General features: G+C 41.6%; 1 long non-coding RNA gene across 1 annotated transcript in view; it reads left to right on the forward strand.

The window, feature by feature from the left end:
* The window catches only part of LOC311612550, a 203,127-nt gene that overhangs the window by 137,612 nt on the left and 43,483 nt on the right, over positions 1-22,032 (forward strand). The window contains exon 4 of the long non-coding RNA XR_014793305.1: positions 17,801-17,894. This is a non-coding gene — a long non-coding RNA (uncharacterized lncRNA). The remainder of the gene's footprint in view (positions 1-17,800; positions 17,895-22,032) is intronic.

The following is a 22,032-nucleotide window of genomic DNA, read 5'->3' on the forward strand; positions in this document are numbered from 1 at the left end:
CCCTCCATGCTCTCTCAAAGGGTAAGAGGTCCTTCTTTTTTACAGCTGCATAGTATTCCAGTGTGTAAATGTACCACAGCTTTTTTTTTTATCCATTGATGGGCACTTGGGCTGTTTCCAAATCTTTGCTATTGTAAATTATGCTTCTATGAACATAGGGGTGCATATATTCTTTCTGATTGGTGTTTCTAATTTCTTAGGATATATTCCTAGAAGTGGGATCACTGGGTCAAATGGGAGTTCCATTTTTAATTTTTTGAGGAAACTCCATACTGTTTTCTACTGTGACTGCACCCAGTCTGCATTCCCATCAGCAGTATACTAGGGTTCCCTTTTCCTTGCTAACACTTGTGGTTTGTTGATTTGTTGCTAACTTCTGACAGGTGTGAGGTGATACCTCATTTTGTTTTGATTTGCATCTTTCAGATGATTAGTGACTTTGAGCACTTTTTATATGTCTCTGGGCCTTCCATATGTCCACTTTGGAGAAGTGTCTATTTAGGTCCTTTGCCCATTTTTTCACTGTATTTGTCTTCCTTTTATTAAGTTGTATGAGTTTGCTTTATATCTTGGAAATTACCCCCTTATTGGATGTATTATTGGCAAACATGTTCTCCCATGCAGTGGGCTTTCTTGTTTTGCTGATGGTTTCTTTTGCTGTGCAGATGCTTCTTATTTTGATGCAGTCCCATTTGTTTATTTTATCCTTAGTTCCTTTGTCCTAGGACCATGATCGGCAAACTGTGACTCGAGAGCCACACATGCAGCTCTTTGGCCTCTTGAGTGTGGCTCTTCCACAAAATACAATACCACAGCCTGGGCGAGTCTATTCTGAAGAAGTGGTGTTAGAAGTTTAAGTTTAAAAAAAATTGGCTCTCAAAAGAAATTTCAATCGTTGTACTGTTGATATTTGGCTCTGTTGACTGAGTTTGCCAACCACTTTCTAGGAGCTGTATTGGTAAACATATTGCTATGAGATATGAGATTTTGCTGCATATGGTTTCTTCTAATATTTTTATGGTTTCACGTCTTACATTTAAGTCTTTTATCCATTTTGGGCTTATTCTTGTAAGTATAAATTGGTTGTCTATTTTCAATTCCTTGTCTTTAGTGATATAACTTAATGATGATAATATTGCCCATTTATATTTGTGCTTCAAAGGTTCAGCATTCATTGGATTTCTGTAGTTGATCAACAAGACAACCAGTAAGATGACCACTCACATCATGAGGGGTGGTGAACATATCTGGGTAACAATAAAGTTAATATGTAGTCAGCCTCTTCCCCCATCACATATCTTAACTGTGCTTAGTTCAAGGGCTTTGATTAAGATTTAAGAGCCAGGTAAAATGGGTGATACTACTGCTTATTATTGTGGAAATAGCTAGCAACCATTTCATGAAGGTCAAAGGATTTTTCCTGAGAATATTCTACTGTGGGCCCCTATTAAATTCCAGAAGATGGCAGCTGCATGGGCCTCATTTTTTCAGTGCCTCATTTTGACATACTCAGAATGGTGTGATTTCCCACAGGTCACTGGTGCCTAGCAAGGAGCTCACCAATGTCCTAGGGCAGTGGTCTGCAAACCACGGCTCGAAAGCCACATGCAGCTCTTTGGCCCCTTGAGTTTTTAGTAAAGGCCAACTTAGGAGTTCCCTAATTAAGTTAATAACAATGTACCTACCTATATAGTTTCAGTTTAAAAAATTTGGCTCTCAAAAGCAATTTCAATCATTGTACTGTTGATATTTGGCTCTGTGGCTAATGAGTTTGCTGACCATTGGTCTAGGGTCATTGAACAGGGGAAGACCCATGAGGTGGGGCAGAGCCTGGAAGCACAGATGAGTGATTCCAACCTGAACATCCAGTGATGATGGGTTGGCCACAGTACAAAGGGCTGGCATTGCGTACCTCACAGGACAGCAATAGGGACACCTCAGTCTCAACTCAGCTTCGGGTCCAGCACTTGGGAGCTCAATGGGGCAGAAGCTTGGGATTTCTCTCTCCTGGCTGAGTTCTTGTTAAACCGACATGTTCTCTCAGACATGTGCACTGCAGGTATGCCTCAAATCCTTCTGTGACGACCTTCAGACTAGCAGCTTTTGCATATGATATTTGAGTATATAGGCGGTCTTTGTTTCTGCTGCTGAAGAGTCTGTAAGGAGAGGACATGGAGATAGCTCTAAAGCATTTTCCAAGTCCAAGAGAAGGGTAGGGTGGATGTGAGGCATATTATTGATGCTTCACAGCAGCTGTCGCCAACCAGGGATCCAAAAACCACTGGTGGTCCGCGAGGTCTGAAAGGTTGGCGACCGCTGCTTCAGAGCATTGACTATAACCCAGGAGTCTTGCTTCCCCAAATGCCCTGTAACCCCTTTTGAAATCAGTTCCATTTATCTTTTTACTCACTCTCTTACTTGGAGAAACTTCTGTTCTCCCCCCACTCCTTTTCCTCTAGTCTGGCACAGCCAGGAGGAGACAAAGGCCTGCTCTAAGAAGCCCATTGGTACCACTGCCAGCACTGTGGGAGGTAGGCATTAACACAAGGCCCCTGGGCTTCCCTGTGTCTTGGCAGTGCAGACGCTGTGATGTTTTTTTCAGATGCCATTTTTCTTTTAAAATTTAATTTAATTTTATTGTTTAAGGTATTACAAATAGTAGTGCATATGTCTTCTTCCCCACCCCACTGACCTCCCCCCGGCCTCTCCTACCCTCCAGCACTTGCCCTTATGTCCCTCTCCTTCCCACCCCCAGTGTCTTGTATCTGTTGGTTGTGCTTATATACATGCATACAAGTCCTTCAGTTGATCTCTTACCGCCCCTCCCAACTCTCCCCTACCTTCATGCTATAGTTTGATAGTCTGTTCAATGCTTCTTTGCCTCTGTCTATTTTTGTTCAACAGTTTGTAATGTTCTTTATTATCCAATGAGTGAGATCATGTGGTATTTATCTTTCACTGACTGGTTTATTTCACTTAGCATAATGCTCTCCAGATCCAACCATGCTGTTGCAAATGTTAAGAATTCCTTCTTTTTTACAGCAGCATAGTATTCCATTGTGTTGATGTGCCACAGTTTTCTAATCCATTTATCTGCCTATGGGCATTTAGGCTGTTTCCAAATCTTAGCTATTGTAAATTGTGCTGCTATGTACAAAGTGGTGCATATATCCTTTCTAATTCATGTTTGTTTACTTGGGATATATTCCTAGAAATGGACAAATGGCAGTTCCATTTTTAATTTTTTTGAGGAAATGCCATACTGTTTTCTACTGTGACTGCACTAGTCTGCATTCCCACCAGCAGTGAAGGAGGATTCTTTTTCTACCGCATCCTCTCTAGCACTTGTCATTTGTTGATTTGTTGATGATAGCCATTCTGACAGGTGTGAGGTGATACCTCATTGTTGTTTTGATTTGCATCTCTAGGATGATTAGTGACTTTGAGCATTTTTTCATGTGTCTCTTGGATTTCTGACTCTCCTCTTTCAAAAAATGTCTATTTAGGTTCTTTGCCCAATTTTTGATTGGATTGTTTACCTTTTAAGTTGTATGAGTTCCTTGTAAATGTTGGAGATTAAACCCTTATCGGAGATAACATTGGCAAATATGTTCTCCCATGCAGTGGGCTTTCTTGTTGTTTTGTTGATGGTTTCTTTTGGTGTGCAGAAGCTTTTAATTTTGATGTAGTCCTGTTTGTTTATTTTCTCTCTAGTTTCCATTGCCCCAGGAGCTATATTGGTAAAGATATTGCTACAACAGATGTCTGCTATTCTGTTGCCTGTGGCTTCTTCTAAGATTTTTATGGTATCCTATCTTACGTTTAAGTCCTTTGTCCATTTTGAGTTTATTTTTGTGTATGGTATAAGTTGGTGGTCTAGTTTCATTTTTTTGGCAAGTATCTGTCCAGTTTTCCAAACACCATTTATTGAAGAGACTGTCTTATCTCCATTGTATGCTCTTGCCTTTTTGTCAAATATTAATTGAACATACTGTAGTTTTCTGGGTTGTGTAGATTTCTGGGTTCTCTGTTCTTATGCCAGTACCAGGCAGTTTTGAGAACAGTGGCTTTGTAGTATAGATTGATACCTGGTATTGTGATCGCTCCAACATTGTTCTTCTTTCTCAAGATTTCTGCAACTATTCAGGGTCTTTTTTTATTCCAGATGAATTTTTGGAGAACTTGTCCTAGGTCTTTGAAGTATGCCATTGGTATTTTAATGGGGATTGCATTGAATTTATAGACTGCTTTGGGTAGTATGGAGAATTTATATATATTTATTTATCGTTTGAAGCATTACACATAGTAGTACATATGTTCCCCCTTGACCTCCCCCCAGCCTCCCCTACCCCCCTGCATATACCTTCACATGCCCCCACCCCATGTCTTGTATCCATTGGTTATGTTTACAAGTCCTTGCCCTAACCAGTTTGGCTCCGTGGATAGAGAGTCGGCCTGCAGACTGAAAGGTCTCAGGTTTGATTCTGGTCAAGGGCATGTGCATTGGTTGTGGGCATATCCCCAGTTGTGCAGGAGGCAGCTGATTGATGTTTCTCTCTCATCAATGTTTCTAACTCTCTAACTCTCTCCCTTACTCTCTGTAAAAATATCAATGAAGTATGGACATTTTAATGATGTTGCTTCTACCTATCCATGAACATGGTATATATTTCCATTTATTCATGTCTTCCTCTGTCTCTTTTTTTTTTTTTTTTTTTTTAGTATCCTGAAATTTTCTGAATACAGGTCCTTTGTCTCCTTGGTTAAGTTTATTTCTAGGTATCTTAATTTTTTGTTGTTATTGTTGCAATGTTAAGTGGGATTGCTTTTTTAGTCTCTCTTTCTGTAAGTTCACTATTGGTATATAGAAATGCCATAGATTTCTTGGTGTTAATCCTGCTACATTGCCAAATTCATTTATTAAGTCTAGTAGTTTTTTATGGAATCTTTGGGATTTTCTATGTACAATATCATGTCATCTGTGAATAAGGACAGTTTACTTCTTTTTCAATTTGGATGCCTTTTATTTCTTCTTCTTGTCTGATCATAATGGCTAGTACTTCCAATATTATGTTGAACAAGAGCAGTGAGAGTGAGCATACCTGCCTTGTTCCTGTTCTTAGGGGAAATGGTTTTAGTTTTTGCCCATTGAGTATGATGTTGGCTGTTGGTTTGTCATATATGACTTTTATTATGTTGAGGTATGATCCTTCTGTTCCCACCTTGTTGAGAGAATTTATCAAGAAAGGGTGTTGGATTTTGTCAAATGCTTTTTCTGCATCAATGGATATGGTTTTTATCTCTGTTTATTTATGTAGTGTATCACATTTATTGATTTGTGGATGTTATAGCATCCTTGCATGCCCAAAATAAATCCCACTTGGTCATGGTGTATAATCTTTCTAATGTAATGCTGAATTTGATTTGCTAAAATTTTGTTGAGGATTTTGACATCTATGTTCATGAGGGATATTGGCCTCTAATTCTCTTTTTTTGTATTGTCTTTTATCTGGTTTTGAGATTAGGGTAGTGCTGGCTTTGTAGAAAGAGCTTGGAAGTGTTCCTTCTTCTTGACATTTTTGAATAGTCTGAGGAAGATAGGTTTTATTTCTTCTTTGAATGTTTGATAAAACTTCCCTCTGAAGCCACCTGGTCCAGGGCTTTTGTTTGTTGGAAGTTTTTTTATTACTGCTTCAATTTCCTCCATAGTTATCAGCCTATTCAGATTTTTTTATTCCTCCTGGTTGAGTTTTGGAAGGTCATAATTTTTTGAGGAATATGTCCATTTCTTCTAGGTTGACCAGTTGGAGTCGAGTTGCTCATAGTATTTTTTTGTTTTTATGATTCTTCATAAATCTGTGGGGTTTGTTGTTATTTCACCTCTTTCATTTCTGTTTTGTTTATTTGGGTCCTCTCTCTTTGCTTCTTGATGAGCCTGGCTAGAGGTTCATCAATCTTGTTTATCTTTTCAAAGTTCCAGCTATTGTTTTTTTTGGCCTCTATGTCATTTATTTCCACTCTGATCTTTATTATTTCCTTCCTTCTACTCACACTGAGCTTTCTTGTTGCTCTCTTTCTAATTCTTCAAGTCACAGATTAGATGGTTTATTACCAGTTTTTTTGTTTGTTTGTTTGTTTTTAGGTAGGCCTTTAATGCTATGAGCTTTCCTCTCAGGACTGCTTTAACTGTGTCCCAAAGATTTTGGATTGTTGTGCTTTCATTGTCATTTGTTTCCAGGATGTATTTTATTTCTTCTTTTATCTCTTTGGTAACCTACTCATTGTTTAATAGTGTGTTATTCAGCCTCCAAAAGTTTGAATTTTTGTGATTGTTTTTACTGTAGTTGATTTCTAATTTTATGCCATTGTGATCTGAGGAGATGCTTGATATGATTTCAATCCTCTTAAATTTGGTGAGACTGCCTGTGTCCCAATATGTATTCTATCTTTGAAAATGTCCCATGTGAGCTTGAGAAGAATGTATGTTCTGTAGTTTTGGGGTGGAATGTTCTAAAGATGTCAATTAAGTCCATCTGATCTAGTGAGTCATTTAGGATTGATGTTTCTTTTTTTTTAATTTTTTCTCTAGACTAGAGGATTTATCCAGTGATGTTAATGGGGTATTAAGGTCTCCTACTATGATTGTGTTGCTGTCAATCTCTCCCCTGATATCTTCCAGAAGTTTTTTTTTAAATATATTTGGGTTGCATAAATGTTTACCAGAGTTATATCCTTTTGTTGTATTGATCACTTTAGAATAATGAAGTGGCCTTTCTTGTCTTTTGTAATGGTCTTCACTTTGAGGTCTATTTTGTCAGATATAAATATGGCTACCCAAGCTTTTTATTCATTTCCATTTTTCTGATATTTTTCCATCCCTTCACTTTCAGCCTGTGTGAGTCCCTTGTTCTGAGGTGGGTCTCCTATAGATAGCATATATATGAGTCATGTTTTCTTATCCATTCACTCACTCAATGTCTTTTGATTGGAGCATTTAATCCATTTACATTTAATGTTATTATTGATAGGTTCTTGTTTGTAGACATTTCTGTACTTTATGCCTGTGTTCCTTCCTCCCTATTTCTTCTTTTTACAGCATTCCCTTTAGCATTTCTTGCATTGCTGGCTTGATAGTGATAAACTTCCTCAGGTGTTTTTTTTTTTTGTTTGGTTTTTGTTTTTGTTTTTGTTTTTTGTCTGTTAAGCTCCTAATTTCACCTTCAATTTTGATTGATAATCTTTCTGGATAGAGTGTTCTTGGATTCAGTCCTTTGCTTTGCATCACTTTGTATACCTCCTTCCATTCCCTTCCAGCTTGATGTGTTTCTGTTGAGAAATCATTTGATGATCTGATGGGGGATCCTTTGTAGGTAGGTAACTGTCTCTCTCTTGCAGCCTTTAAGATTCTCTCTTTGTTGTTAACATTTGCCATTGTAATTATGATGTGTTTTGGTGTGGGCCTTTTTGGGATTCATCTTGCTTGGAGCTCTCTGTACTTGTGTAACTTTTTTCTTCCCCTTATCAGGGAAGTTTTCTGTCATTATTTCTTCAAATAAATTTTCTAATCCTTGCTGCTCTTCTTGTCCTTCTTGCAGCCCTATTATATGTATGTTACTTTGTTTTGTGCTGTCCCAAAGCTCCCTTAGTCTCTCCTCCTGCTTCTTAATTTTTTTTCTCCAGTTGCTGTTCAGATTGGGCTTGTTTCTCTATCTTATCTTCTAACTCACTAATTCAGTCCTCTGCTTCTTCTAGTCTACTGTTGAAACCTCCTACAGTGTTTTTTGATTGTAGCTATTTCACTTTTGATTTCTTCCTGGTTTTTGTATTGGTTGGTTATTTTCTCACCCATCTGGTGTATGAACTGTACTACCATTACTCTGAATTATTTTTCTGTCATGTTGCATGCTTCTGTTTTACTTATTTCCTTTCTTGATGATTCCTCATGTTCTTTTTTCTAAGAGTTGCTTCATTGTTTCTCCATTCTAACTATCATCAGAAGGTTCAAATGTTGAGTTGTGTGGGCATTGGTGTGGGCCTGGGCCATGTGCAGTGGGAGCTTTGCACCACCCGAGTGTCACAGAAGAGCTTCAATACCAAGATGTGTGGCTGCCATGAGTTGGTGGGAGCCATGCTCTCCCAGGGTCAGAGTCACCAGCACTCAGTGTGGCCTTGTGCATACACCTAGAATCAGGGACCCTGCCTGTGTGGCACTGAAAAAGAGACCCTGCTGTCGTGTGTCGAAAATCAGAGTCCCCTAGTGCATGCCAGGAGTCAGAGTCCCCCTGTGCCCACACCAATAATCAAGTATCAGAGTCTCTGTTGCTTAGTGCAGCCTCGCACTGAAAATTAGGGTCCCTGTGTATGCACTAGGGTCCCTGATCCCCAGTGAATTTACACTAAGAGCCAGTGACTCCAACAAGAATTGGAGTCACTGGCTCTTAGTGTAAATTCACTGGGGATCAGGGATCCCAGGTACACGTGATGAGAAACAGAGTCAAGTCACTGGTGCTCAGTGTTGCCTCTTGCACAGAGAATCAGGGTTCCCGGTCTGCTTGGGGGACCAGGTTGCACAGTTGCACTGTGTAAGCAGGAGGTCCTCCCCTGCATTGCGGAAAACAGACTTCCATGTGTGCTTGCCCAGAATCAAAGTCAGATGGCACTGCCACCCTGCATGGGCGTGGGGTTTGGTTGCCCCATGTGTTGCAGGGAATATATTCCCAGTGTCCAAGTGCATGCCCAGGCTCAAATTCCCATAGCAGAGCTGCAACCCTGTCTGAGGGATGGGTCTAGCAGTTCCTATGGCACTGCAGCAAGCCTGAGGGGAGAAGGATGGTCTCTGTGACTCACAGAAATCTGCACCTGAGATATCTGGATTCTTGGTGTCTATGGGTCTGCAGCTGTGGTCACAGGTCTTTGTTCCCAGTGGCTGTAGGGTTCCGGTTTGTGTCTGAGACAAGATTGGGTAGTGCTGAGGCTAGGATCCTAGTCTCAAGCAGTTCTGTTTTTCAAGATGATGGCATAGTTTCTGTGCCCGTGCTGGCCACCCCCAGGAGTGTCTGCGGTGGCAGTAGGATTTTGCCTTCTAGGACTGCTCAGTTTGGCAGTCCCTTGGAAGACCTGCAGGATCTAACTGTCCTTAGTCATACATACACACACCACACATGTCCTCACACTCCTCTATCACTTCCTCACTCTCTCACACACTCTCCCTCCCTACCTTCTTGCTGGTTGCCATCTTAATCTTCAGCATTTTTCTTTAGGCGTTACCTGTCAGGTGAGGGGGTTGGAAACCTGGGGCATCAGGAGTCCTGCTTACCAGATGGAGCTGAGCTAACAAGGGAGGTGGGGGGTAAATTAATTGCTAGATAGATTCTGGTTGTTCATTGAGGGTGTCCTTCAACTGGCTGGGAGAGAGGGTTGGCTATGAGGGGTGCAGAGGGCTCTTATGGGGTAAACGAGGGAACAGATCTTCCCTGTGTCTCTAACTCGGTCACACTTTTGGTAGAATCACTTCCCCTTAGTAGTTGTGGATATCTAGGGTCTTTCTCACTGCCACGTAAGATGGCCTTAATGTTTGTATGCCTTTGTCTATATGAGGTTCTTCAGAGCTTTGAACAATTTGAGCTAAATCTGGACAGCTGTGGCAGTGAGATTGAAGCTTTCTGTGGTTAGTAACTCATAAAAGATCTTTTCCAAAACTAAAAATCTGAGACATTTGACCTTTTCTCTTACCAGCTTTGAAAAATTCCATAGTCCCTTTTGTACCTCTGTTTCCTCATTTGAATATGGAGATTCAATTTGTACCTGCCTTATAGGATTGCTAGTTCATCTAAATGAGATAATATATGTAAAAAGTTTAGCCTTGTGTTTGGTACATCATAAATCTCAGTAAAAGCCTGTGATGATTGTTTTTATCATTATTGGTGTGTGTGTGTGTGTGTGTGTGTGTGTGTGTGTGTGTGTGGTTGTGACAGTCAGCACCGAAGATGAAAGATGTCATAGTCACTGCATGAAAAGCTGAGTCTTCACATCTTCACATTTTGGATACATAGAATGAAAGGAGAGAAATAAATCCCTGGTTCTGGGATCCATCACCTTGATGGGAGGAGGTAGCATTGATCATATTTAAGGAAATGTTCCAAGAATTACAAACTCACATTGCAGCACAATCCTAACACACATCATTATTAAATTGTTGGCCCAGGTTGTCAACCATCAAGCTCTCAAAGGGTATAGAGCTGAGGACCTGGTACATTCATTCATCAATCCAGTCATTCATTTAACAAAGTTATTAGCATCTACTGTGGGCCAGACACTAGGATAGAGCACTTACCAAGCCACCAACAATCCTTGGCCTCAGAGAATTTAGCTTCTAGCTGGGTGATAGACAACAAACACTTAAACACATGATAATATAATACTAGAGGCCCGGTGCACAAAATTCATGCATGGGGTGTGTGTCTCTCAGCCCAGCCTGCACCCTCTCTAATCTGGGACCCCTTGAGGGGTGTCTGACTGCCCGTTTAGGCCCAATTCAGATAGGATCAAGCCTAAACAGGCAGTCAGACATCCCTCTCACATCCAGGACTGCTGGCTCCCAACTGCTCACCTGCCTGCCTTCCTGATTGCCCGTAACCACTTCTGCCTGCCAACCTGATCACGCCCTCACCACTCTCCTTCCAGCCTGTTTGCCCCTAACTTCCCTCCCCTGCAGGCCTGGTCACCCCTAACTGTCCTCCCCTGCAGGCCTGGTCAGTCATAACTGCTCTCCCCTACATACCTGGTCCCCCCCAACTGCTCTCCCCTGCAGGCCTGAGCCCTCTCCCCAATAACTGCCCTTCCCTGCAGGCCTGGTTGCCCCAACTTCCCTCCTCTGCTGGTCTGATCACCCCCACTTTCCACCTTTGCAGGCCTGGTCCCTCCCAACTGCCCTCCCCTGCTGGCCATCTTGTGGCAGCCATCTTGTGTCCACATGGGGCAGCCATCTTGTGTGTTGGAGTGATGGTCAATTTATATATTATCCTTTTATTATATAGGATTAGATAGGATAGAGGCCTGGTGCACAGGTGGGGGCTGGCTGGTTTGCACTGAAGGGTGTCCCAGATCAGGGTGGGGGTTCCCTTGGGGTGTGGGGCAGCCTGGGTGAGGAGCCTGTGGTAGTTTTCAGGACAGCCACACCCCTGATGACCCAAGTTGGGGTTCTGGTGTGGTAAGTATATGAAGTTATATAGCGTGAAGAGATATGTATTGCCTGAGAATGGGATGGTCCCGGAAAGCCTTTTCAGAGGAAGTGATATCTAAATAGAAACTTGAATGAGTGGAGTGAGGGTGTTAGAGGCAGAAAATATGAGGTACAAAGGCTTGATTTACAGTTGAGTGAAGATGAAGAACATTAAGATTACAATGGCAGTCAAGGGTAAAAAATTGGCAGGGTAGGGAGTTTAAATTTTATCCTGAATATGATGGGAAGAATTTGGAGGATTTGGGGTGGGAAGAGTGGCATGGCATGAAGTGTACTTTAAAAGGTCGTGGTGACTGCAGAACAGAGAATAGAATATAGGGGGCCCAAGAGGCAAAGCAGAAACCAACTTGGATGCTGTTATACTAATATAGGCATCAACTATAGGATGATAGGAATGGTGATGTGAGAAGTCTGGTTAGTGCTAGCAGACTGACTTCTGTAGTTTGTCAGAGAAAGAGGAGGCCAGAAAGACTATAAGATTTTTGGTCTGTGCAATTGGAAGTTGTCCTAAGCAGGTGGGAATACTGAAAGGGGAGCAAACCTGGCAGGGAAACCTAGATTGTGCTCTGAACTTCCTGGGTTAACCTGCAGGTGCTTTCTAGACATCCAAGTGGAGGTGTCGGGTAGGCAGTTGGGTAAGAGGGGCTGGAGCTTCAGGAGAGGTCCGGGATGGAGACATGAATTTGGGAGTTAGCATAGACATAGCATTGAAACTGCCATTTTTGTAGTGAAAAAAAGATTGAATATCAGATGCTTCTTATGATTCAACCTGATATTTAAGTCCATGAATGAGAAAAATGACAAAGGGAGATACATTAATAAAGAAGAGGTCCAAGGACTGAGCCCCTACTTACTCCAACTACCCTGTTTTCCCGAAAATAAGACAGTGTCTTATATTAATTTTTTCTCCCATAGTTGTGCTAGGTCTTATTTTCAGGGGATGTCTTATCATTCCATGTGCTAGGTCTTATTTTCAGAGGATGTCTTATTTTCGGGGAAACACGGTATTAGGCATTTGGAAGAGAAGGATGATCCAGCCAAGGAGTATCCTGGGATTAAGAAGAAAACCAGGCACTTTTGGTCCCTGGAAACTAAATACAAAAGGAGGAGAGCCAGAGTGTATACTGCGCCAAATGCTACTGAGTTGTCAGAGGTCACAGAGGGCACCACCAGACATTGGCCCAAGTCACCCAGTGAAAGCTCCTGGAGAACAGAGGAAAGTTAGGAGGAATCTGGCATGACTGGGCATGGGAGTCTACCATCCTTGTCCACATAAGTGGTGTCTGCTGTAGATTTTTTTTTGTGTGCAGACCACATCAATTTAAAGCCAGTTCTCAAAAAGCACCTCTCAGCACATCCACCAAGGGCCTCCCTTTTCTACCAATAACCAGTGTCTGCCAATTAGAGAACAAACTCCTGTTTATCTAAACAATAGTTTATCTACCAACAGCCCCGAACCAGGGCAGCTAAAAGAGTCGCTCATTAAAACTAATTTAAATTTATCAAATCCCATTTAGGTTCCTTTTATATCCCAATTTTCTATAGATTTAATGATTCCAAATGATAAGGTATTAGCTATCATCATTTACCCCACGAGTAACACTGGGCTTTGGCTGTATTTCAATATTAATGACAACAATAGCAGTAATGCTTGCAATTACTAACATGAATGAGCACTTTCTATGTACCAGGCATTGTACTCGGCACCTTCCATGCACCATCTCATTTAATTGTCACAAAACCCCTCTAAGGTAAATAGTATCATCTGCATTGGCGTTTAAGGAAACTGAAGTTCAGAAATTTTAAGACAATGAACTGAGGCCACAAGGTGGAGTTTCAGAGGCCTGTGCTGTTCATTCTTAGTTCTTTTATTAGTGTTTCTCAGAGCCTGATCCTTGAATCACTGAAATCAGAAACACCTGGTAACTTTGTTAAATTGCTAAACTTCAGTCTCCTGAACCCCCCTCTTAAACCCAGGGAACCAGAACCCTTGGGAGTATGGCCATGTAACATGCCTTTTTAAAACATATTCTTCAAGAGACTCATATGCACCCCAAATTTAGAGAATTCCTATCTCTGCCTTTTGAGATGTTTCAACCACTGTGATGTCAATGGCCAAGGAGGTGGACATTGGGAAGGGAGTGTGTGGTTAACTCTGGGAGAAAATTGACCCTCACCTTGGAGAGCAGTGGGGGAAGTTGGAGGCAGAAGAACTGGATTTAGTCCTTGGTTGAGCTTATGTGATTCATTTAATCTCTCTTGGGCTCCAGCTTCTCATTTGTCAACTAGGAGTGATGCTATTCTTTTCCAGGTGAGGGTCAATGGAAATAATGGGTGCAAAAGTAGAGTAAAATGTTAATAGAGAAAGCACCCTACAAATATGTGCCATTAATCATGGGCTTTCCCTCGGACTAGATAGATACCAGGGTACAGCGTGTACTTTGGTACTAGTATTATACTTTGTGTGAATCCTGAGAAGGGGAGAATGGTGAGCCCCTTTCAGGGACTGTATATCTTTTTTTTTATGGGGTGGGAGAGGAATGGATGTTTCCTTTTATTTATATCTCCTTTAATTAAAAAAATCTTTATTTTTGAGAGTATTATGAATAGCCCTTCTTTCTTCCCTCCCTTCCCCCCATTTTCTCCCTCCACCAGGTTCCCGTTCTGCCCCAGGTCTTTGCTTGGAATTGTCTACTGCAAATCCTATAAATAATTCTTTATTTCAGTTAGTGTATGCTTAATTTCTGACTGGTCCTTATTCATGTGTTTGAAATGCTCATTAAGACCCTATTTTCTGTGTCCATAGGTAATGCATATATGCATATAATATCTTTGGTTAATATCTTCCCACCCTTCCTCCCCCCTTTCCTCTGAAATTCATCAGTCTCTTCCATGTTTCATGCCTCTGATTCATCAGTTAATTTTGTTCATTAGATTCCTTGTTTGTTTATTTTGATTTTTAGATTCAGTTGTTGATAGAGATGTATTTAGTGCCATTTTATTGTTCATATTTTTTATCTTTTTCTTCTTCCTTTTCTTGAAAAATACCATTAAATATTTCATGTAATACTGGTTTGGTAGTGATGAATTTTTTTTAGCTTTTTCTTGTTTGTGAAGCTCATTATCTGACCTTCACTGCTAAATGATAACCTTGCTGGGTAGAGTAATCTTGGTTGTAGGTCCTTGGCTTTTCATCACTTTGAATATTTCTTGCCATTCCCTTTTGGCCTGCAAAGTTTTTGTTGAGAAATCAGCTATAGTCATATGGGAGCTTCCTTGTAGGCAACTAATGGTTTTTCTCTTGCTGCTTTAAGATTCTCTTTGTCTTTAATTCTTGGCATTTAATTATGATGTGTCTTGGTGTGGTCCTCTTTGAGTTCCTCTTGTTTTCAATATCTGGTTCTTTCTCTTTTCTCCTTTTGGCACCCTCATAATGCAAATGTTGGTATGCTCCAAGTTGTTCCAGAGGCTCCTTACACTATCTTTATATTTTTTTAAATTCTTTTTTCTTTTTGCTCTTCTGATTGGGTATTTTTTTCTTCCTCACATTCCAAATCGTTGATTTGATTCTCGGAATTGTCTACTCTACTGTAGAATTGATATAAATTATTCTTTATTTCAGTTAATGTATGCTTAATTTCTGACTTGTCCTTTTTTATGTCTTTGAAATGTTCATTAAGATCCTTGACAGTCTCACAAAGTCCCTTGAAGCTCTCATTAAATCCTTGAGTAACCTTATAACCATTGTTTTGAACTCTGTATCCAGTAGTTTGCTTGCTTCCATTTCATTTCTTTCATTTGTGACATGTTTCTTTGTCTCCACATTTTGGCTGCTTCCCTGTGATTGTTTCTATGTACTAGGTGGCTGCTATGTTTCCTGGAATTGGGGCAGTGGCCTTGGGTAGTAGTTATCCTGTAGGGCACAGTGGCTCAGCCTCCCCAGTCACCTGAGCTGGGCACTCTAGGTGCACTCCTGTGTGGGCCGTGTGCACAGTCTTGTTGTAGTTGAGCCTTGATTGCTCTTGACTTCACTGGGAGGAATTGATCTCCAGGCCAATTGGCTGTGAGGAACAGCTGCAACTACAGTGGGAGAGTTGCTGTGCAGGAAACACCCCAGTGGAGCAGGACTTGCTTCAGTGGGGCTTTGGTACTCACTGGGTCTGCCCTTTGCTTGTGTAGCTTGTGGATGTGTAGAGTTGTAATATAGTATGGTTTAAAGTTTCCCACTGAATGAACTGGCTCTGGGGCACGGTCAGCCACTGCTGGGGGCCACCTGGCAGGCGCTACAGAGAGATCTTCAAATGGCTCCTTCTTATATTGGGCTCAGAAGGGCCCAGGCGGGCCCAGCTGTAAAGCAAGGCAGGCTGTGTTAGTACCAGGTCTTGGGCTTTTTATTGACAGGTTTGGGACATGCTGATTCCAGCTGGTGCTTGTTTGAGAGATTTTAGCAAAGTGCAAAGCCTGAGCCAGAACAGGCTATTCATATGGAAAACTGCTTGGGTGGGGCTGCAAATTGTATGTGATAGGGTCTCAGCAAATCACCAGAGTAGAGCAAATAGTGTGGGCCATGCTGATGAAAACTCAGATATGTCTGCCAGTTCTGCAACAGAGAAAGTCCCAGTATAGGAACAATGATCCTGTGAGCACCCTACTCTGGGATAAAGCCACCCCTGAGTTTCTGCTCCAATGCCAGACAACCTAGTTCCTCTCTGTGTATCCCTGGATTGCCCAAAGCTGCTGCCTGGCACTGGAGCTCAGAGGAAGTGGGACTGTATAAGTCCATGTTCTCGCCTTTTTATAGTACTGCATAGGTTTCCAGCAGCCTCCATGTCAGTAGGCATAGTCTCTGCTGGCTTTTAAAGTCCAAAGTTATGGGGACTTCTCTTCCCACCTCTGGAACCTGGGCCGGGGGTCTTGTTTGGGACTGAGACCTTGCTCCTCAAGGAGGACTCCACAGCAGAGATGTCACTCCCGATTAAAAAACATGCCACATGTGGGTGTCAGACCAGCCTGTACTGCACCTCTACCCCTCCTATCAGTCTCATGTGCTTTCTTATTTATTTCTCTAGTTGTAGGACTTCATTTAGCCAGATTTTAGGTGGTTCTGAATGATGGTTATCCTGTATTTTTGTTGTAATTTTGATGTGGTTGTAGGAGGCTGTGAGTACCAGTATTTACCTACTCCCCGATCTTGGTTTTTCCCTCCAGGATCTATATATCTTAAATATCTGTCCAACTTTCTTGGGGGAGGCCATTTCCTCTATAACTCAGAGGAGATTACTCCTTTTGAGCCAAGAAAGCATCATCTTATTTGGTGCTATTCCGTGTGAGACTAAGTGTGCTTTCTGCCTCAGTTTACCTTTCTGTTCAGGGAAGATGAAAGGACCTGCTCCTCTAAAGGTGCACACTCTGCTACATTCAATGTGTTCTGTGTGCTGGGATTATTATATATACTTAATCCCCACAATAGTGCTATGAAGTCTATACTTAAATTAGACCCATTTTATAGATGAGGGAACCCTCACAGAGTTCAAGTAATCTGCCCAAACAAGTAAGTACTGGGACTCCAGGACCTGCATTCTTATCCTACCATACTCCTGGGAAAGGATGTTAGGGAAAGGGTGTGTTAAGCTTTGAGCTGTTTGGAGGCCTCTGAAGGAACATCCATATTTGAATGTAGCCTCCCCCTTTGCCTGCCTTATTACAATGTGGCCTAAGTTATTCAATTAGGGAGGGAAATAATTGGCAGTGGAGTCTGCCTCTAGCAGTGTAATTACCTCCAGTGCCTTGTTGGAATAGTGGAGCTACATTTCAGTTTATGCTGTGAAACCTTAATTATAATATAAACAGCTGCCCTTCAGCCCTGTGGGGCAGCCTTCCCCCACCTCCCTCCTCTGGCTTCTGCACAGCACCTCCCACCTGAGAGGCCAGGGTGGTCTAGGAGTGGGAAGGTGCTTCAGGGAGAAAGGGAGATCATGCCTGAGTGTGCCATGGGGTTTGGGAGACCAAGCTACAGGGATCCCCTGTCACAGCTCCATCTTTGAACGAGGAAGCCTAAGGCAGCATCTCCATCTTGGTAGCACTGCCTCACCCAGAGTCTCTGGGGACAGAAGGCCCCAGAAGTTAGCAACCAGCCTAATGCTATTTGGCTTGGCTGGGTTTAGCCAGATGTGGTGTAGTTACAGGGTGATATATCAGTTCATTTACTCCCATGTAAGGGAGACTAGGGTCTTCCTTCCAGGTTCAGACTCCATGGATTAGGACCTGGACTCAAGGGATAAGGAGTAAATCATTGTGATGAAGTGAGGTAATTTGATGGCCAACGCGCTCTCTCCAGTCTTTGTGGGCCAGATAGAATACTGTGAGCTTCTCGGGGGTCTACAATGTAGAGTGAGCAAGACCATCTCTTGAAGAGTAGGAATCATTATTTGAATTCATATATTTTTTTTTTATCATTTCTTCTGTGTAATTTCTGATTTCTGTATGTTTTATAAGTGTATAATAGGATATTTATCTATAGATTTACTTATCAAATAAATCTCTCACTTAATCCTACAGAAGCAAGGCAAAGCAGAATCAGAACATGGAGGACAGAGGCCTACTACCTGGATCCAAATCCCTGCTCCATCATCTGCTACCTGTGTGACTTGGGGTAAGTTGCTCAGACTTTCTGTGCCTCGGTGTCTTCATCTGTAGAATGAGGCTCACAAATTCTCATCTATATAAGGTTGTTGTGAGGATTACATGAGTTAATGTGTGTAAAGTGCTTCTAACGGTGCTTGACCCTGAGTAACTATTCAGTAAATGTCAGTCAGCAAGGTGGGAAAGGGAAGATAGTCCAGGGAGGTGAGTGGAGGAGCTGGCATTCCAATTTTGGGATGTGTTAGGATGCATGATGGAAACTAAGTCCTTACCAACAACCAGATGAGACCAAGAAGATGAAGGACAACAGCACATTTCCCTCAGTCAGAAGAAGCTCCCTCATTGCTGTCAACCCCACCACGTGTGCTAATTCATCTCTTTATAGTCCTCCAGAACTTTCCCCAATCTCTCAGGGTATTGTTGCTCCAAGGAAGGATCGTAAAGCCTTCTGGAATGATAGTCAAGATAAGCAGAAGAGCTGCCAAAAGGAAAGTACTAAAATGATTTGTGCACTTCCGCTGGGGAAGGTGTCTGGGTGGAGGGCCTGGGCTGGAACTCACATTAGAGCTTCTTTCCTCTGGGTTCTTTGGCAGCGCTTGTGTCTGACACTCACACTCTCCAATTCTGTCTTAAATCCAGAAGCAAGATGTTCTTGTGATAAAGACCTTGAGCCCCTTTGGGAGGTTTTCTCGGTTTAATAGGCATCTCGGGTTGGTCTCACCCAACTTCCTGTTCTGGCAGCAGCTGCTGGCTGAGTCTGAGGTTCATCTGATCTATAATGCATTTCAGGTCAAGGTTTTGGAGGTGGGGAGAAGTGACCGCCATGGAGAGGTTGGAAACTGTAGTGAGCTGGAGTATTTTTTGCCGTAGACTGTCTTTTAGTGACCAACTTGCTGCTCTCACACCAACTCTTCCCCACCCTGAGTACTGGTATTCATGCCTGCCAGCTTCCAGCCAGTGATGGCTCCATCTCCTACAAATGCCACAGAACAGATTCCCTGTTCTTCTCCCCCTGAAGAACACTACCTTTGCGTGTTTTCTAAAGGATTTTAGTGTAAGTAGTAATCAAAAGCTAACAGTAACTAAAATTTCCAGAAATAAAGAGAAAATTGCAATGTTTCAGGACACTTGAAACAATGCACTTGAAACAAGAGGCGTGCATTAGGATTTTAAAAAGTCCTTGAGTGGACTTTTGTATTTTTATTTCCTGTTACCCTGACTACAGCTTCATCTTCTTCATTCATTCCAACAAGTCCTTCTTTAATGAAGACTTGGAGCATGAAGTCCACGCTTATTCAATGTGGGTAACTCCTCATCTCGTCTCTTACCTCTTGATGGCTGATAGAACAGGGGAAGCTACTCAAGAGACAATGAAAATGGTGCTTTCAGAAAGCCTCAGCCAATAAAATGTCCCTCCTGGTTATAAAGCCTCTCTCCCTGTGGCAGTCTTCTTAATGTCCTAATATTAACTGTCCTATTAAGGGTTTACAAGCCCTTGGGGACTGCTGTATTAAGTAAATTAGGAGGAATGGTCACATTCAGTGCTAGCTATTAGGTCTAGTAATAATGAATGTCGTTTTCTAATACTTTTTTTAAATCGAATTTATTTAAACAATACAACAAAATTTAATCAACAATATAGTTGCCGTTGTTTTCTACTACTTGTGCCCAACGCTCAGGAAGCATTTTAATCCCTCTGTTGTAAAATTCTTGTGATTTTGATGCAAAAAATTCGGTCAATGCATTTTTGAGGCATTCTTCATTATTAAATTTTTTTCCAAGAAGAAAGTTTTGCAAAGAACGAAACAAATGGTAATCGGAAGGGGCAATATCAGGAGAATATGCAGGTTGAGGGAGAACTTCCCATTCCAACTGGCGCAGTTTTTCAGCAGTGATTCTTGCAGTATGCGGTCGTGCGTTATCGTGGTGAAGAATTACGCCCTTCCGATTAATCAGCACAGGTTCTTTTTCTCTTAAAGCTTGGGCTAACCTTTCCAGTTGGGCACTATACACTGCACTTGTAATGGTTTGGTTAGATGGTAAAAGTTCATAATGAAGAATTCCTTTAAAATTCCACCAAACACACAACATCACTTTTTTCGCATGCAAGTCAGGTTTTGGCATGGGCTGCGGAGCCTCATTTTTGTCCAACCATTGAGGCCGCCTTTTCAAATTAACATACAGCACCCATTCTTCATCTCCGGTAACAATTTGCTCTAAAAACGGCAAACGGTTTTGACGAGAGAGGAGCGAACTGCAAATTGTGACTCTTTGATTACGGTTGTTGTCGGTCAACTCATGAGGAACCCATTTTCCAAACTTTTGGACTTTGCCAAGTGCACGCAATTGATTGGAAATTGTTTTTTGTGAACAATTTAAAGTTGTCGCAAGCTCTTGTTGGGTAATTTGAGGATTTTGCACCAAAAGAGCTTGAAGAGCTTCTTGATCAAAATTGGACACACGGCCTCGACCACTCTTGTCATCTAACAACAAAAAAATTTCCCTCGCGAAATTTCTCAAACCAACGCTGGCATTTTCTGGCGCTAACTGCATCTTGACCAAGAGCACTACAGATGTTTTTTGCAGCCTCACTTGCTTTTCTTCCTAATTGGAACTCGTAAAGCATGCAGTGCCGAATATGCTCTTCATCCGCCATCTTCTTAGCCCTAGTTTTGCAACAAAAACCAAACCAAACACAAACTTTTTCAAGCAAAACTTGTTAATTGCACTTCACACGTTCTGTAGATACCACGTGTTTGAAGGTTATGTCAATACAAGTCAACGCTAAGCAAGATTTTAAACGAATGTTGGAAAACGACATTAATTATTACTAGACCCGATAAAACACACAAAGCTGGTGGTAGGATAGGAGCTACCTATTAGATCTTTCATACACGAGTCCCTAAAGTAGAAAGAATAGTTCCCTCAAGATTTGTTTGATGGACTGCCTTTCACAGGCTGGTTCATATTTATAAGCCAATTTGGCTGGAAATAAATATCTCTAACACACTCAACTAACTCCAAGAGGTGGGTCCCATGGGAGCTAGTCTTCCTAAGTGAATTATCTCAAGAAAGGTTTTGGCAGAAGCATGGTCAATTCTAGAATTTCCTCCTTCAGGAAATATATACTAGTATATATCAGTCATAGACTGGAGTTTAAGAAACTGCCAAATTGAATCCAGACACCTAAAAATAACTTCATGTACCTAATTAAGAGATGGCATTGGAAAGAAATAATATTTTATATATAAACAAGCCTAAAGCTCAGTAATGGTCCATCTGACCCGAGATTAATTTGAACAACAGTTGGGCTTTTCATCTACTATGAAAAGGGGGCGTGCAGTCATGAAAAATCTGCCTTCTGGATCATCCAAAACCATAAAGGTTTTTATTGCAATGAGTATGCTTTTGATATTGAAAACATTGTACTTATCTCCAGTCCCTTGACAGTCAGCAGTACACTTTAGCAAACTAGAATATTCAGTTGACCAGAATATTGCATAATTCAAAGCTGTAAGAGTTTATTCAGCACTTATTCCGTGCCAGGTGTTGGTTAGACACTCTGGAATAGCAATTCTGAACCTATGTCTGTGGAATTCTGAGAGGTTTATAGGAAATGGACTTTGGGAGTGTGTGAACCCAGAGTTTGCATGCAAAATTAGATATCTGTATCTTCATTTTTCTACAAGAGAGTTCATAGTCTTCATCAGCATTCTTATGAGTTATAAGTAGGTGCTTTCCTCATTGCGTGTGTTTGGGAAAGGATGTCTTAGTGCATGAATGTCACAGACTTTAAAAATGTTACTAAGCATTAGCTAAATTTCCCCCCCCAGAAAATAGTTAATCTGAGAGTAGATTTCTGGCTCCAAGAAAATCACTCCAAAGGTGATTCAGTTCTTTTTTTGTTGTTGTTTTGTTTGATTGTGTTGGAGAGGAACTCTACTCAGACCTGGGAATGGTATACACAGTCTCTTCCCACTATGAAAATTCCATTTCTTTTCCTCCACCACCTTCAATTTTTCCCTCCTACTCTTTCTGTCCCATGCTCCAAATTCTTCACCCTGCCTGTTCCCTCTCTGCTTCTCGCATTCCCTCTCAGTTCCTTTCCTCCGCCCTGGACTGCAAACCTGCTCTGTAATTCACAGCAG

The sequence above is a fragment of the Pipistrellus hanaki genome (genome assembly GCF_964339955.1).
Source record: "Pipistrellus hanaki genome assembly, chromosome: 18".
NCBI classification, from domain to species: domain Eukaryota; kingdom Metazoa; phylum Chordata; class Mammalia; order Chiroptera; family Vespertilionidae; genus Pipistrellus; species Pipistrellus hanaki.